Source organism: Pongo abelii, chromosome 16 (assembly GCF_028885655.2).
Source record: "Pongo abelii isolate AG06213 chromosome 16, NHGRI_mPonAbe1-v2.0_pri, whole genome shotgun sequence".
Taxonomy (NCBI): domain Eukaryota; kingdom Metazoa; phylum Chordata; class Mammalia; order Primates; family Hominidae; genus Pongo; species Pongo abelii.
Genome location: NC_072001.2, coordinates 63,665,777 through 63,683,475, shown reverse-complemented (window position 1 = coordinate 63,683,475; position 17,699 = coordinate 63,665,777). Strand labels below are relative to the sequence as shown.

Sequence of the window (17,699 nt, the reverse complement as noted above, 5' to 3'; positions counted from 1 at the left end):
CCCAACTGACAAGTGACAGGACAAGATTCAAAGCTGGATCTGACTCCAAAGCTCTTTTTAATTTGTCACCAGGCTTTCTCTCCTTAGAAAAACGTTCACTCTAAACGGTTAGTCTACATGTCATTTCCAAGGCACACCAGAGAAAATGTAACAAAGAGAAGGAAATAGAGAAGGTTTTATGGTCAAGTGACACCCCTGTATATTACAGGCACACAGAGATACGAAACAAATGTAAATTTATTCAAATATTATGAGAGAGGCGGTTGTAGTGATACATGTTAACAGGAGACCTATTACTCATAATTGATTTTACTAATATTTTAGCATCTGACCTGTTTCTCTTAATTGAATTGAAATGACTTATGCAACACATTTGTTTTACTGACTTTGGAAAGATATAATCACCTTCACCTACACTTTAAATAGAATTTAAAAAAAAAAACAATTCCTGAACAGTGGCCTTAAAGATAAGTAAAAAAAAAATACAGTTTTCTTCTCTAGGAAATGCCTAGAAAATTGCAGTTATTTTGTTTTAAGGAGGAAAAAAAAGAAAAGGCATTTTGCACAATGATCAGTGAGGTCACCCTGAACGAAAATAAAATATGTCCATTAAACCCTTCCCAAGAATCACAGATTGAGTCACTCAGGAGAGTACTAGGAGACTGCTCTGCCCTTTTTAACTTAGTCAAAATTAGTAATTCCAAAGCCCTTAAAATATAAACTAATTTCATGTTTGCAGAAAATACTTTACCCCTGGGGACAGAGTAAAAGAGAGAGAGAGAGGAAAAAAAAAAAAAAAAAGAGAGAGAGAGGGATTCTTCTAGGTACAGAGGTGTCTCAGATTTCAGCTTCCGTATGACAGCAGGCTTGTTCTACCAAACTACAGAGAATGCCAGTCTGCTGGGTTTGCTAATGCCTGGTCTAGGAATATACTAAGAATGACAATTCAGGAACATACCAGGGAATTGTTCGCTAAAGGAGGTAAAAATTATGACTCTAACCTCAGGCTTCAACTGGGCATACATCCACTAGTTTCTGCCCGGGGTTAGTTGAGGCTTGGAGGAACATGCCAAAATGAGGGGAGGTTCATTTTTGTTTTTCAAGTTGGCAGGTCTTGTCTTGGAAAGGAAACAGAATTGGTATACCAGCTTTAATGGATTATAAGATGACTGGGCATTGGACAAGGGCACAGGGGAAAAAAGGCAAGCAAAAAGAAAAAAATTATTTTTGAGAACTTGCAAAAAATCAGTCTTGCTGGCCAATCCTGGCCCTAGGTTGACATCTGTTGTATGTTAGTTTCAAATGTGTCTGTTTCTTAATACATGATCTCAGAACTTCAGTGATAGCATCCAAGGAAAAATTAGAAAATGAGCTTGAGGAAACATTTCTCTGGGTTCCTTCTCCCTGTGCCCAACAGGGAAAGAGCTGATAGAAGCCCTGCCTAGTCTAACTTGAGGCCACCCATTGGCTGGTAGGACTAGGATGAAACATCAGCACCTTTAATGTGGGGTTGAAAAACGGAATGCCAGGAAGTTAAAAGGACTTAGGGGAAAATGTCCTTTGGCCTTCCGCTGCGTGACAGGATTCTGAAGTGGCAGCTAGTGAGCAGAGTAGACTCAGTTAGTCCAGTCAGAGGAAAAAAGCAGCAAAACCAGAGGACCAACATCAGTAATATCTTTGAGTGCAGTGATGAAAGAGTGAGGATGGCTCTGCCAGAAAGGCGGGTCTCTCCATCAGGTTTCCCAAAGCAGCTTGTGTCTATGGCCAGCTGTCAGAGGAAAGGAGCCCTGCCTATTGGCTGGTATTTATTGAGCACCTACTAGGTGCTAAGAGTTCTCTAGACTCCCCGTGCAAAGAAGACTCCACCTTTTTTTCTTTTTTTTTTTGCAAAACTCAAGATTGTTTGAGGTAAAGATAGATGTCGATTTTGTTTTCTACCAAGACAAAGAAAATGCAGAATAGAATTATTAAAAAGATGCATTTTCATATCGCTAGAAAACTCGTAGTACATAAACACAGAAGACTTTAAGGAAGGTTAAAGCTATGGCAAATCGAATCCCTTTTTCATTCTACTCATGTCCTATTCTGGGGCTGATTCAGTGCTGGAAACATGGTAGGATATGAAATGAACAACCAAGGGTTAGAGACAGAAGATACTGAAACAAGGGTCTAGCCACTCCTGCTATCGAGATTCCCTTGGAGATCTTCTGAGGTCTGAGAGATTGAACCCATTCAAGAGGAAAGAATTTTCCATTGCCCACTGTCTATGTAATAATACCCATCCTGGCAGAGTGAATACAATTGAGCAGCAATAGAAATTTTATTTACCTCCAAATGCAAATTCCCTTTAACTTGTCCCTACTTAGAATATGTTCTTTCTCCCTTTGTTTGAAATTAGGAAAGACCACTGGCCCATACACTTTAGGTGACATGACTTCTTAGCTTTATCTACTACGAACTTTTTATTATCTTCTGATTTTTCTACCTTGCACAAACCAAAACACTGTCAGTCCCGAGGAGTTATCGACAATGATCTGCATGAAAACAGAATCATTTTCTAAAGTCTCTATATTTTATCTCCACAATGCAATTTATCCACATGGCACTTGAATGAAATTCAAAGTTTTTATCTGGATGGTCACCCTGGATTGGACACAGTCTAAAGAGCCTCTCTGATCCTTTCGTTTTTTGTTTTTTGGTTTTTTTCCTTCTCTCTCTCTCTCTCTGATCTCAGTGTTATTGCTCAATTGTGCTGTTTCTATCACTGCCTACTTAGTAACAGCAATGGGGAACAAGCCTTAAAAGTGATCACCTATCATATATACATACATATTTTTCTTCTGCTGGTCTCTTAAAAAACTACCAGTCATTTATTTCATCTCACTTATTGTCGATCAGTCCCGCATTTTTCACCTCCTTACCGTGATTTTCTTTGTGCTGTGGTTCCCAGCCACAGCCCGCTTCCTGCTGAATTAAACTGCAACCCAGACAAAACCAAAGAGCACATCTCTCCCAAAGTTCACTCAGAAGGTCACCCCTGGTGAGATGGACATTGCAGATGTGCTAGAAAGATTAGAGGCTGCTTTGATGAAACCTGCGTCTGTTCTTTGCTCCTGGTCCTCAGAGTGGAAGATCGGATGGATTGCCATTGCCTTGCATTATTTAAGACTTTTGATGAGCACCTCCCATCAAAATTCCCTACAGACCCTGGACTGTGTGTGTGTATGTGTGTGTGTGTGTGTGTGACTTACACGACACTTTAGAATGATTGAGATGTTCAAAAGGACATTGCCACGTGAGCTCTTTGCAGGGCTCACATTCCATTAGGTTGCCCTTCCTTAAGGTCTCTTGGTGGCCCTTCTGTTCTATTTGATGGCAATTTCTGTTCATTCCAGATTGTATTAAATCTCTTTAGCAGCTTCAAACGGCTCTCTCTCGAGCTGCAATTTTAGCATGTGGGTGCTGATCACATCAGTCCCTGGACTTTTGTTATTTTTTCACGCCTTTGATGGTTTTCCTCCCTGCTTCTGTTTTCATTGGCTCCTCCTTTCATCTCCACTGTCTGTTCTGCAATGGTGTTATCTATTCATTCGACAGAGTCCAGCCATTCAGCCCTCTGAAGAAGAGGCCATTCCCTCACTTCTCTGTCCCCACTGTCCCAGTGGGTAGTCCATGATTTGTGCTTTTCATCAGGCAACCGTGGAGACCCCTCTTTGGGCAACCACTTTGGTGATAGGATGAGGATTCGTGTATCATGATTTCATTTTTATCAACCTCTTCTGTGTCTTCCCATTTTGGGTTGAGATGCGGCGGCTTCTGTTATGGCAGATATTTTTATAAATGGCTTTGTCTGTGATCATTGCAAATGATGAAAGGTAGGCCACCTCATTTCCATCTTATGGACTTTCCACAGATATATATTTATTGTCTCTTCCTAGAGTGTGACCAGATGATCAGAACATTGAGCAGGTATGAGACGTTGAGGATTTTATTCCTGGGTCTGTCATTCTCTATACCTGAGACTTTTAAAAGTCATTTAACCCTAAGGCTGCCACATTTTTGTTTCCTCTAAAATCCCTGCCATTAATGTTCCATGTTATTTTGCCTAATTAAGTATTTCACGTTTTAATTCAAAAGCCCTAGTACCTAATCATGGTTCTTTTCTAAATTAATTCAGTATTTCATACCAAGCAAATGGTGTTAAGAGCAAAAGTCTGTGGAGCAGAGATGCCAAATGATAATCCTTTAAATGTGGAAGGAGGTCAGTTTTAGACTTAATCATAGGAACCCTTCCTTTCTGCTGTTGGTAAGCAAATATGAATCAGCCTGCCTAGACCTCCCCACCATGTGAATGGATGAAATCTTAAAATGCACAAGGAAGGTTTAATGAAATTAATGAAATACAGGGCCATAAAAATGAAGAGACATAACTGCAAGTATATTCTTAACTTCTAAGGCCAATGTCATGATAGACACTGGGGCCCTTTGTAAACTGTGTATGTTTCTCGGTCACACAGAAAGGACCAGAGACTGTAAAACCCCCATGAAATGACCAGGCTTGGTATATGCTCAACATCATATGATCCGGTTTACTGTAGATTGTTATGAGGCCTGATTTATTAAAATGTGTTTGGTGATTTATTGGTGGCATGTTGTTGAAGAGCCATGTAAATTATCTCTTGTGGCAGGAATAATTAGATAATATAAAAATGTATGAACAGAAAGAAAGATAGAAGTGGCGATGAAAAATCTTCTGAAGAAGAAATAAAAAACAGCCTCCTATTTCCTTTTCAAAGTCCTACCATGGAAAACTTTTTTTTTTTTCCAACCTGTGTTTCTCAAAATATAAACCCTTCAGGAACAGGAAATCAGTTTTCAATACTTAGCATCTTGCAACATGTAGTGAGCACTAGAGTGGGAGTCAGAAACCCCCATTCAAGTCCCAACTCTACCATCAGCGGTGTGATCTGCTGAGCCAGAGGCCTCTTTGAGCTTCACTTACCCCATCTGTGAGTGGGGATGATTCCTGCCTGCTGGATTTTTGGCCATTTTTAAGTGTCAAACTTAGCCTTTCAGCTGCGTTCTCATTAACAACAACATAATGATAATAACAATAAAATGTAAAAGCAATTTGGAGGTGGCCATGGTGACTTTAATACAAAAAGTATTATTCTACATCCAGGACAATATGTGGAGTGAAAGAGACAGAACACCCAAAAGCATCTGAGCTCCGCGTCCACGTCTAGGACATTCTCAGCAATAACTTCCCTTTCCTCCGTCTATGCAGGAGCCGAGAAAATTTATCTCAGGATCCTCAGCTCCTGCCATTGTAGAGTCTGTACGATGTGGATCTAGCCTGGCAGGTGGAGAGGCAGCAATTTCCATGCCTCTAACAAATTAACTAGTTTTCACGGATGTTTTGCAGCTGCCTTGAAAACAGGCTAGCAGTTTTGAAAAAGAATCGTTGCAGCCAGGAAAAAGGTTTCGGTATCATGTGTGTGCATGGATAAAGCATACTTTTAAAAACCTGTCACTTCACCTGCACCGAATGGAAACAATGCCAAGTTGTGTCTATGGCTTTCTTCTTTTTTTCCCATTGAACTTGCTTTAACTGCTAATCTTTCTTTCTCCAGAATTCTGGCAGGTTAAACATTATTATATAAATAGCAATTGCAACAAATACCTTCACAGAATGATATATATTTAAACTTGAGCCCTGAACCCTCATCACTCCAGTAAATATTTACAAAAACATTCTAGCTTTAAATAGGGGGAAAGGGTTGTGTTTGAAGAGTTTTTACTTTATTGATATTTGGCTAATATTAGAATTAAATAAAATACCTGTGTATAATGCAGGTAGCTTCTTATGGAACACGCTTTATTTTTCCAGTATGCTTCAGAACATAGCTTACTGAAACACGAACACCTAAGTCCTTGAGTGTAAGGTCTTAAATAGTTAGGGTTATTATTTTAGGTATGTATACCATGTCATATTCAAGGCATTATCAGAAAATGAGGTACATCATAAAAAATTAATTTTCTGCAGCATATTTCTATAAGTGCCTAAACTAAATCACTTTATAGGGGGAAGGGGAGCTTTCAAAATATATTATGTAAGTCCCTATCTTCTTAGAGTTCGTGGGTTAATACGTCCTTAGTGATTCAAAGTCATTATAACCATTAATTATTATGGTGTGCACAGTATGCTGTAATACAGGATGCACTCAGAAACTCGGCAGGTGTGGTTGGCTCTTTGCCCCTATGCTAAATGGCTCCATACTGCCATACTTTTTGAGTTCTTATGTCTAACTTTTTATCATTTTTTAAATCTCTTCCTTCAATATTTATTGTTTCTCTTTACGCCTGTGAGCACAAGTCTCTGTTGTGCTTCTAAAATATCTCCTGTATACTGGAAGTTCAGATATCAAGGTTGTCAGAATTATGTCTTACATAAGAGAAAAGAGCCTCGGAGTAAATATCAAAGGGATGCTTTTTAAAGCACATATACAAACTTTTGGTTCTTGGAGTTTTAGTGGTATCTTTGCTGATCTTTGTTTCTTTCTTTTCTTTTTTCTTTTCTGTTTTTTTTTCGGCTTCTACCTTCCATTTCACAAGGCTTTCATGTGAGAGATGTCTGATTGAAAAGTATTATAGCAATTGTTTATACTTCTGTGATAGCAGTTCTAATTTAGTATTTCTTTAGATAACCACTCGTCTTACTAGAAACTGCATACCTTCTACTAGTGTTAGTTACAATTTTTGGTGCATAGTCAAGAATAGGACTTTTTCCTTTTAACTATCTTTTTCAAACATTTCACGTAGTGCCTCACCCAAAGTCTGCTCCAAGAAAATATATGATGATTAACTGAGATTTAAAAATAATTATCACACACAAGCTACATACCAATGAAACTTTCTACAAAGTATACTGGTCTTTCATGTTCTAGAAAATGCTTCTGTGCTTTTCACATCTTGGTTTAGAAAAAAAAAAAACAAGAAAGACCAAGTTGAGCATAAATGATAAAAATAATTTGTAAAGGAGCTGAAAATAGAACTCTTCGTAGATATCAATTCCAAGTACATTGCAGCTTTCCTATGGGATTATTTTGTTGCTGGAAGAATTTGTAGCTCATAATTAGGAGCCCTTTAATTCATTCATTCGTTCCAACAATAGCATTTACTGAATGCTTGCTGGGCCCCACCAGGGATGCACAGGCATATCAGACACAATCTCAGGAAACAGACATTTTGGCCAGAATTTGAAGGTTGCTGTGAGTCAGAGCCCAGCTGCCATATGTTAGAAGCATTCCTCCAGTTAAAACTGAAAGCTTTAAAGTGAAGCTTAACTTGTTTTTTCAAGCTAGCCTTGATTCAATTAGAACGATCCCAAATATTTCATGTTCTGGGAAGAAATCTGGAGAAGTGGTGTCATAATGTTTTCCTGTTCGCTGACAAGTCATTCAGTAGCCCTGTCCAACATCATTTAAAATAGCCTGGGAATAATCAGAAGTGATGTGCCTCTGCGGAAAACACTTGGAGGATGCCTGTCGGCAAATGATGTTTTAAACCCTAGGTTTGATTTAGAACTGTTGTCAGGTTCCTAATGACGATTTATATGTTTAAAAAATGTTATCTCCAGAAAAGTTAATATAAATCTAAGTTAGGAAACAATGAAAGTTTCATATAATATAATCATTATTGACTCTGTGGTTTTACTTATCTGTTTTGCTTTGTAATCAAATATACAAACTTACCTTCTCTCCCTCCCTGCTATTAGCTTGCTTTATCAGTGAGTCATCATGTGTTGCCTCTATTAAAAACCAATAATCTTAAATCGTATCATTAATCATACCTGATCATCGTAATTTTGTAAGAAAATCATTTGTATAAATTTTGAGTGAAGTAACCTTATGCGTTGTTTATGTAGTTTCTTTTCCACTATATTTTAACATTTAGATTATGTTGTTAGCCTTAGTTATATGTGGGAAGAGTGACATAATTTTATTAAAATTATTGGTTTTTATTGCCTCGAAATCTTAAGGGATACAATAGGTTTTTGTAAGAAAGCATTTCAGACAGAATCATAATAAGCTTAACTAAATGTCCTTGTTTGTCTAGGAGTGTTTGAAAGAAAAAAAAAAATCTTGTTTCCAGAGAGTACAAACTCTAACTACATTACTGAAGAATTGCTTTTAAACATTCAGGAATTTTTTTTTTGAAATGGAGTAGACAAATTATCAGTTTTTATGGTGACATGTACATAGTATATCGTGTGTAGAACCTTTGAGTCTGAAGAGCATAGCTAGGTTGACAGAATAACAAAAGATCCACTTCTAAAGTGAAAAATTCTCTTAATTATTTGGGTGCTCTGAGTATATAATGCCAAATACATGCAGAGTTAGCACTATCTGTATGTCCAAATAAACTTACTGTTCACACTATTTGTTAGTATATTTTATATTGCTCATACAGTTATAAATGTCTAGTGGTAGGTCATAAACCACTCCAATCCAGTGATTATTGGGTATCAACAGTGTGCCAGATACTAATGGTTTTCATGTTTATTGCCCAACTTTTAAGATCTTAAAAACATCTCTAAAGACAGGTGTTAGTTTTTCAGTTGTACAGGAGAGGAAATTGAAGCTCAAAGAATATAAGTAACTTGTCACCAGTCACAAAGCCACTGTTGGAACTAGAATGGAAAACCAGATTTTCCAACTCCAATTCCAGTGCTTTTTCTTCCATACATGCTACTTTCAAAGAAGTATTCACTGATTCAACAAATATTTACTCAATATCTATGTGTGCCAGGCACTATGGTAAGCCTTAATGATATAAGGAATGAAATGGTGAATAAGACAGGTATGTTTCCTGACTCTAGTGTGTACAGTCTAAAGAAGAAGGCAGAAAAGATAATAAATGATTTATGATTTGAAAAGAGGGTGACGAATCAGGTTTACAAAAACAGAAGAACAAGATGTCTATAGGGCAGTGACATTTAAACTTAGACCATAGAATGGCAAAAATAAGCAGATAAACAAGGTCAGTCCATTCGCATTACTGGAGGATTTTGTGTTTACAAATTTGCATACTCACTAAAATTTATTTATAACCCCAAAATCAACACTGGGTATGCGGTCATTGGCAGACAAGTATGTGCACACAGCGTCCTAGAACAGGTTCCCCACTGAGGTCCACTGAGGTGATGTTCTGCCCTCTTGTTTCAGCTGTCATATTATAAACAGGTGTCCTTTTTAAAGTCTATTCAATGCCATATTTTTCTAATGTTCGTGCTTTTTTTTTTTTTTTTGAGACAGAGTCTCGCTCTGTCACCCAGGCTGGAGTGCAGTGGTGCGATCTCGGCTCTCTGCAACCTACGCCTCCCAAGGTCAAGCGATTCTCCTGCCTCAGCCTCCTGAGTAGATTACAGGCACGCACCACCATGCCCGGCTAATTTTTTTTGTATTTTCAGTAGAGACGGGGTTTCACCATGTTGACCAGGCTGGTCTCAAACTCCTGACCTCAGGTGATCCACCCACCTCAGCCTCCCAAAGTACTGGGATTACAGGCCTGAGTCACCATGCCCCGCCCTGTTTGTGCTTTTTATTGATAAGTCTCACTGTTTAAAATGATCCCCAAGCACAGTGCTTGCTGAAGTGCTGTCTAGTGTTCAAGTGCGAGAAGATTGTGATATGTCTTAATGGAGAAAATACAATGTGTTACATAAGCTGTCTCTAGCCATGAGTTATACTGCTGTTGGCTGCCAGTGCAATGTTATTCAATCAACAATGCATACTAAATAAGATGTCTTTAAACAGAAACACACATAAAACAAAGTTATGTATTGATCAGTTGACAAAAAAGTTATGAGCACAGACTCACAGAAACTTAACCCTGTATTTCCTCTAGGAGGAATAATTTTGTCTTTTAAAATTCAGGGTTCCTGGGAACTTTATAGAACTTAACTACTTTGAAGAACTAAAATCAACAATGAATGGATAAATATTCAACAACACCATGTGCTGGAGAGGATATGGAGCAACTGGAACTCTCATACATTGCTGATAGGAATGCAAAATGGCACAGCTACTCTGGAAACCATCAAGCGTTTCTTATAATTAAATGTATATATCCATCCCATATGATCTAACAGTCCCATTCCTAGGTATTTACCAATATAAATGTAAATTTAGGTTCACACCACAACCTGTACCATGAATATTTATACCAGCTTTATTTTTGATTGCCATAAAATGGAAACAACCCAACTGTCCTTCAATTGAGGAATGAATAAACAAACTGTGGAATGGAATATTACTCAACAATAAAACAGAGCAAATTATTGTACTCAACAACAGGGGATGAATCTCAAATGCTTTATGCTAAGTGGAAGAAACCTGTCAACAGGCTGCATAATATACTATTCCACTGAAATAATATTCTTTAAAGGCACAGCTGTAGGGACAGAAAACATCTCTGGTTGCCAGGATTTGGGGTGGAGGGTTGGCTGTAAAGGGGCACAGAGGAATATTGGGGGAGAGGGGATAGAACTGTTCTGTGTCTTTTAATTTAATTGTGGTTACACAATTAAATGCCTTAGTCAAAACTCAAAGAACTGTATCCTAAAAAGGGTGAGTTTTCCAATATGTAAATTATATTTTAATAAGATTAAAAAACTGAGATCTGAAAGACGAATCAAAGTGCAATTCTTCTAGTTTGACACAGTGACATCAGAAAATACCATTAAAATAGAGAGTACCCTATATGTTTTACAGTAGTTCTAGTTGATAAAATACTGTTAGTGTAAAATAACCACTATGGAGTAATTTATGTTATACTGCAAATTGAGCAGCGATCTCTCTGAACATATAAAACATGTTTTCTTTTCTCTTGTTTTGTTGTGCCTAAATCTAACACGGTGACAGGAAACAGTTTCTTGCTGGTTTTTTGACAAGTGCTGAAATCTGCAAATCATAATATGATTCCAGTATATGCATTATTCATAAGAGGACAAAACTTTTGTTTGATTTGGATTACCCAGTTTAATGGCAGCTGACCTTGGGATAATATAACAAACAAGACAACAGAGCAAATATGATAATATTACTTATCTTGCTTGTATATGATTATTTAATGATAGGCAACTATCAGAAACAGACAGTTAACTGTTCGTGTCCTTAGAAGCAGAGAGACTTACCATATGCCCTCTTGGAGTGTCTTGAACTCTGATATTTCCCGTTTTTATTCTTCCTTGTTTATAATGGCTTTGCTACATTACCTCTGTTATATTTCAAGGAGCAAAGATGTTGTTAATCAAATCACCATTACATTCTGGTTTATGAAAGTCAGTTTCACCAAATAACATGTACCTAACCTTTGAAATAATGGGCGAGTTGGGCTTTCCGAGACTATTACGTACTTAAGGCTTTACAACAAATTCAATAACGCATATCAGTAGTTTCTCAATAATGTATACTGTAGCTAACACAAAAAAGTCACTCTTTCTCACTTGTATTATATTTTGAAAATTATTTTACCTATATTTTATTTAAGATGTGTTGTCAAAACATCCCAAGGCTATGTATATACTGTGTTCTTTTATAAATAACAAGACTATGCATCACTACAGTCACTTAATAAACGTAGACAACAGTTTGCTTAAAGTACATTGAAAATAAATGGCTCCGCTTAAGATTATCGTGCTATCAAAGCCATTTGTTGGGTGATTAAAGTAGGTGAACAAATTGCTATATTATATATGTTGCAAAAACTATGAAAAGAGCAGCAGTGAAACAATTTGGAAAAGTAAAAACAGTAAATATATCTTGTGCTTTTTCTGTAGAATATCGTGAACTATGAAATCATTATTTTTTACCTTTTTAACAGATGTTTTTGGTTTGGAGTCTTTTAGGAATGTCAGCTTTGATTTGTGTATTTTTTAGTTTCCTTGTAATCCTATCTAACATCCATTAACAACATTTAGAGTTGTTTGATTATTCCAAAATACAAAATAAACTTCCCTCAAGAGTTAATTTGGTATGTAGCAAGTGTTTCTTAAATGTACAAATGGCAACATTGTTTTCCAACAGGATAATTACAACCATGTACAGTATGTTTCCTCATTAGTAGTAATTAAATAATTTACTAAATTGTGCAATAATTCATGATGACACATGCTAACCTTGCTCAATTATAGAAGCCAGTGATAAAAGAATTTCTCGCACACATGCCTAGATGTTATTAGGGTAGTACTTCTTGATTTCTGGAGAAGTCAGCTTGCTATTTTTGAAATACTAAGTAGTGCTGAATTGAAGGAAAAATTAATTCAATTTTTGAGAGTTGCAGCATAATGTTTAGGAGTGCACATGCTAGAATCGGTGTACATGGATTTTTTCTTATGGTTCCACCGGTTATTGGCCCTGTCCTCCTGGACAAGTCACTTAATTTTTCTGTGCCCCAGTTTCCTCATCGGTAAAATGAATGTCATGAAAGTACAGAATGTTTTTCGGGAAATGAAATGATTTTTAGAAAGAGCATAAAACCACTGCCTGCCACACAGGAAGTTCCAAGGAATGGTTAACCAGTAGGAGAGGTAGTAGCAGCAACCGTAACAGTATTATATAATGATTGGAAAGCCATTTTGATTTCACAAAATTATTTTTGAGGACACAAGGCTTCACTAGATACTAAAAATCTAACAGGAATTTTGGAACTTCTGACTGGAATGCCTAATTTAATCTACCTCCATCTTACAAAATGTAGGAAGAGATTTTAAGAGAAGAGTGATTTTTTAAAATGTGGATCTAACATACTGAGAAAACTTTAACCTTTTTTATTAAAACAAAAAATACCCAAATCTATTCTTGTTTTAGCGCTCACAACAGACTTCCACAGTGTAGGACTGGACATAAATAATAGATGGACTTCTGAGAGCAGAGAACAGACTTCTGATCAGACACTGTCAGCCCAGATGAATCCCATCCTATAAGCTGGAGCTTAAATGTGAGCATCAAAACCACTATTGACATGTGGCACAACTGTCTGAAACGTCAATAGTTATAAAATGAGTATTTCATAATGCAGAATAATTGATTACTTTGCTTGACTGAACAGGAACATATTTTCCCTGTGAAAGCAAAATAATGCCAGCATTTGCTCCTGGAACGCTCCTAGCTGCGAGATTTGGATTTCCCAATGAAGCCCACGTTACTCTGCAGTCCTTGATCATGCATGACAAAAATAGGGAAAACCATCTGTAACCGCTTATCTTTTCTCCATTATTTGAAAATATATTTTTAAGATAGTTCTTTAAAAAATAAAATATGGCCTATATATGAAGCATCTATATTAATAGAACTGTCTCAGATAATTTTCAGAACTGAAATGGATGAGATACAAAATCAAATAACATTCCATTTATCTTGTTCATCCTAAAATGCTCTGCTTAGCTTTTCACTCTGATGAAATAACATCCATTTCCAGTTTTATTCTTCCTTGGTGTGCTGTGATGTGGAACTCTTTTGCTCTATGTGTTTTATTAAGTGTAATTTAACTTTATGACTATCAAACCAATGATTAATCCTTACAATAAGACTATGAAATAGGCAAGCTGCAAAGAGATTTATTTTCTGAAGCTCAGTTCCCTTCTTCTACCTCCAATTATTTGTTCAAAAATCATTCTCTGAAAGTGTATAGTTTGCAGAGCTCTGTCCTGGGCACTGTGAGGGAAGGCAGAAGAAATAGCTACAACCTACATTTTGGGCTTTCTCCCCTTCTTATCTGTGTGTATTTTATCTATGGTAAATGCTCATTATTAGTTTCCTTGAGTGAGAAATGCATTTTCTGTCTCTGTACTTTCACAACTGTGTTCTTTTATTTTCTTTACTTTTTTAAGACAGAGTGTTGCTCTGTCGCCCAGGCTGGAGTGCAGTGGCACGATCTCAGCTCACTGCAGCCTCCACCTCCCAGATTCAAGTGATTCTCCTGCCTCAGCCTCCCGAGTAGCTGAGATTACAGGCACCTGCCACCACAGCCGGCTAATTTTTGTGTTTTTAGTAGAGATGGGGTTTCGCCATGTTGGCCAGGCTGGTGTCAATCTCCTGACCTCAGGTGATCTGCCCACCTTGGCCTCCCAAACTGCTGGGATTACAGGCGTGAGCCACAGCACCCAGCCTGTACTTTTACAACTGTGTTCTATCCTCCTTCTAAGAGGCTCTTCATTTTTACTTCTGTCCACCAAGATGTCATTTGGCCTTCAAGGTCTAGCTCAAATCTCCTTCATGAAGTCCTTCTTCTCTTAAAGTTTCAGATGAACCCCGCACACAGTAACCACTCTTATTCTTGACTTACACAGTACTTTATTTCTGGAACACTTCAAGTATGTGCCACACATTCTGCCTTACATTATAAGCATTGCATTTATTTTCCTACTAGATTGCAAGCTCCTTGAAGGATAGACTGATACCTTGATTTTTGTCCTTTCCTCTCGACGTACTAGCACAGTGTACTGCACACAGAAGGTGTTTAGTCATTGCTCATTGGATGGGAACTTTCTCTCCTATAGGAAATAAGACATAAAAAGCCTGCTAGACCACAGGGCCTCTTAGGCCAATGGGCAATTTAATTCTTATCCATCTTTGTGTCCTCAATACTTAGCAGGTGCTTAATAAATACAGTTGATCCCTGAATAATGTAGGGTTTAAAAGTGCTGACCCCCTTGTAGTAAAAAATCTGCATATAACTTTTGAATCCCCCATAACTTAACTACTAATAGCCTACTGTTGACCAGAAGCCTTGCCAATAAAATAGGCCATCAATTAACATATATTTTCATATATTTTGTATGTTATATGTATTATATATTGTATTCTTACAATAAAGTAACGTAGAAAAAATAAAATGTTATTAAGAAAATCACAAGGAAGAGAAATTATGCTTACTATTCATTAAGTGGAAGTGGATTGTCATAAAGGTCTTCATCCTCATTGTCTTCACAGTGAGTAGGCTGAGGAGGAAAAAAGGGTTAGTCTTACTGTCTCAGGGGTGGCAGAAGTGGAAGACAATTCTCATATAAGTGAACCTACACATGTCAAATCGGTGTTGTTCAAGGGTCAACTATACTTATTTTGTATACACCACACACACACGAGTTTCAAAATTGTAGAACGCTCAGCAAAAGTGCATGCTGAGAAACATTTCAACAAATTTTGATTAACGGTTAACATTTTATGTCAGGCACAGGCTCTGTGTATATAACAATGTAGGGGCTGATGGGGTGGTGATGGTAGTTCCACTTGTAAGCTCTACTGACAGATATCACTTTTTCCTTTCTGTATATTGTTTAATCCTCCTAGTGGCCCTATAAGGCTCTACTCTCCTTATTTGACATATGTTGAAACAAAGGTTTGCTCAAGCTCATACAGCTAGTGAGTGGGATGTAGGCTGGTTTTGAGCCCAACTTCATCTAATGCCAAAGCCCATTCCACCATACCATGGAATTCAAGCAAACAAAGAAGGCTTCTTGGAGAAGTAAGCAGACATGGCACAGCACAGAGAAAGGGAAGAAAGTGTTCCTGAAAAGTGGATGGGGAATGATTCTGAAAGCAGTCACAGGATGTTGGAGTGGTAGGGGCCCACTGCAGTCCGTTCCTACTCCATCAGGCTACAGTTGAGGGGCCTGGTGTCCTGAAAGGTAAAATGGCTTGCCTGACATGATGTAGAAAGCTAATGACAAGTGTGAAACTATCCTGGACCCAGGATTCCAATATTATATATATAATATATATTATATATTATATATATATATATTATAGGCATACAGAGCTGTGCAACCTCCACAGAATAGGTAGGTGGCAGGTGCCTCACTACACACACACCAGTCAAGGCAGGAAGGGGAGAAATGCAAACCAAGTCCAAGAGGGACCTCCATTCCTTTATGCCCCCATGCTGTGTTCTCACCCCATTCCTATACCTGGCAGTGGTACAGGCTATATATATAATATATTATATATTATATATTTATATAATTTATATATAAATATATATTATTTATATATTTATATATTTTAAATATAATTTATATATATTTATATATTATAAATATATATTATAAAATATATAATATAAAATAATATATATAAATATATATTATATATAATATATTATATATGTTATATATTATATATATTTACTTTATATTATATATTTTATAGTATATATTTATAATTATATATAAATATATATTTATAATATATAAATATATATAAATAATATATATTTATAATATATAAATATATATAAATAATATATATTTATATATAAATTATATTTATTTATTTATTATATATGTTATATATTATATATTATATATTATATAATGTATTATATATTATATATTATATAATGTATTATATATTATATATTATATAATGTATTATATATTATATATTATATAATGTATTATATATTATATATTATATATATAGCCTGTACCACTGCCAGGTATAGGAATGGGGTGAGAACACAGCATGGGGGCATAAAGGAATGGAGGTCCCTCTTGGCCTTGGTTTGCATTTCTCCCCTTCCTGCCTTGACTGGTGTGCGTGTAGTGAGGCACCTGCCACCTACCTATTCTGTGGAGGTTGCACAGCTCTGTATGCCTGTGAACTTTACCCTTTTCCTTATTGTGATGATTACAAAACATAAGCCAGTCCTCTGAATTTCCTAATAGGTGTATGAAATATATGGTTCCAGAAATCCCAGAAGCCCTGCACCATTGTCTCCATTCAGTCAAATCTTTCACCTCCAACATCGCATTACACTAATAGCCACACTAATGATTTGCAGTCATCTGTCAACTGTTAGTGAGTGGCAGAGTGCTGCGCAAACATCTTTTCAATGGGCAACCAGACATGTTACACCTTTAGGAATGTTTGGACCGACTCATGGAACTCTACAGTTTTCAGAGCACAGGTCAGCTGATTTGTGACCTTCTCAGAATCAGGGCTACTGTCTTATTCTTGTTTGATTATCCATCACAGTGTCAGTATAATACCTACTCAGTAAGTGTGGCTGATTATGAGAAATATGTGTGTGTGTGTGTGTGGGTGTGAGTGTGTAAAATTGTAGGTGTCTCTTGCCACCCAAATGTAGTCTATTTCACCATATTTCATGGACTATGCATATGTATACATACATGCATATTTCAATCTACATCTATATTTGTTTTAAAATCATGAATAAGGCAGATAAACCACATTAATCCACTTGTCCCGTCCCCCTTTATATTCATAAATAGCAGAGCTCCTTGTCTTACTGTTGCCTTCTGGGTCTCACCAGTATTACTCCATTTGTAAGTGTTCCTTTATGAGAAACTGGCTCCTTCTGGACTCAAATTTAAGCAAGGCTGTGATCTCTTCTAGGTTGGTTTGTGACATGTCCATAGCTTCCCAAGTATCCTTGCTTTAGAACTCTCTGGGTCTGACCCTATTGTGTTTATAGGAAACTTGGTCCCCTGGCTCTATGTCAACCAGAATGGCTCAACTCCTAAAGGTCACAGTGCAGTGGTGGCTAAGGATTCCATTGAATCAAGCTGCCTAGGACCACATTAACCTTTCACTGATCCCTTTCTTGTTCAGCTATAACAAAATTAATTGAATTAGCAAGCAGACACACACTGGAGAGACAGACGCAGGGCCTGG

The 17,699-nt window shown here is 36.9% G+C and overlaps 1 protein-coding gene across 1 annotated transcript in view; it reads left to right on the top strand.

The window, feature by feature from the left end:
* The window catches only part of RORA (RAR related orphan receptor A), a 736,081-nt gene that overhangs the window by 610,057 nt on the left and 108,325 nt on the right, over positions 1-17,699 (top strand). The window lies entirely within an intron of this gene.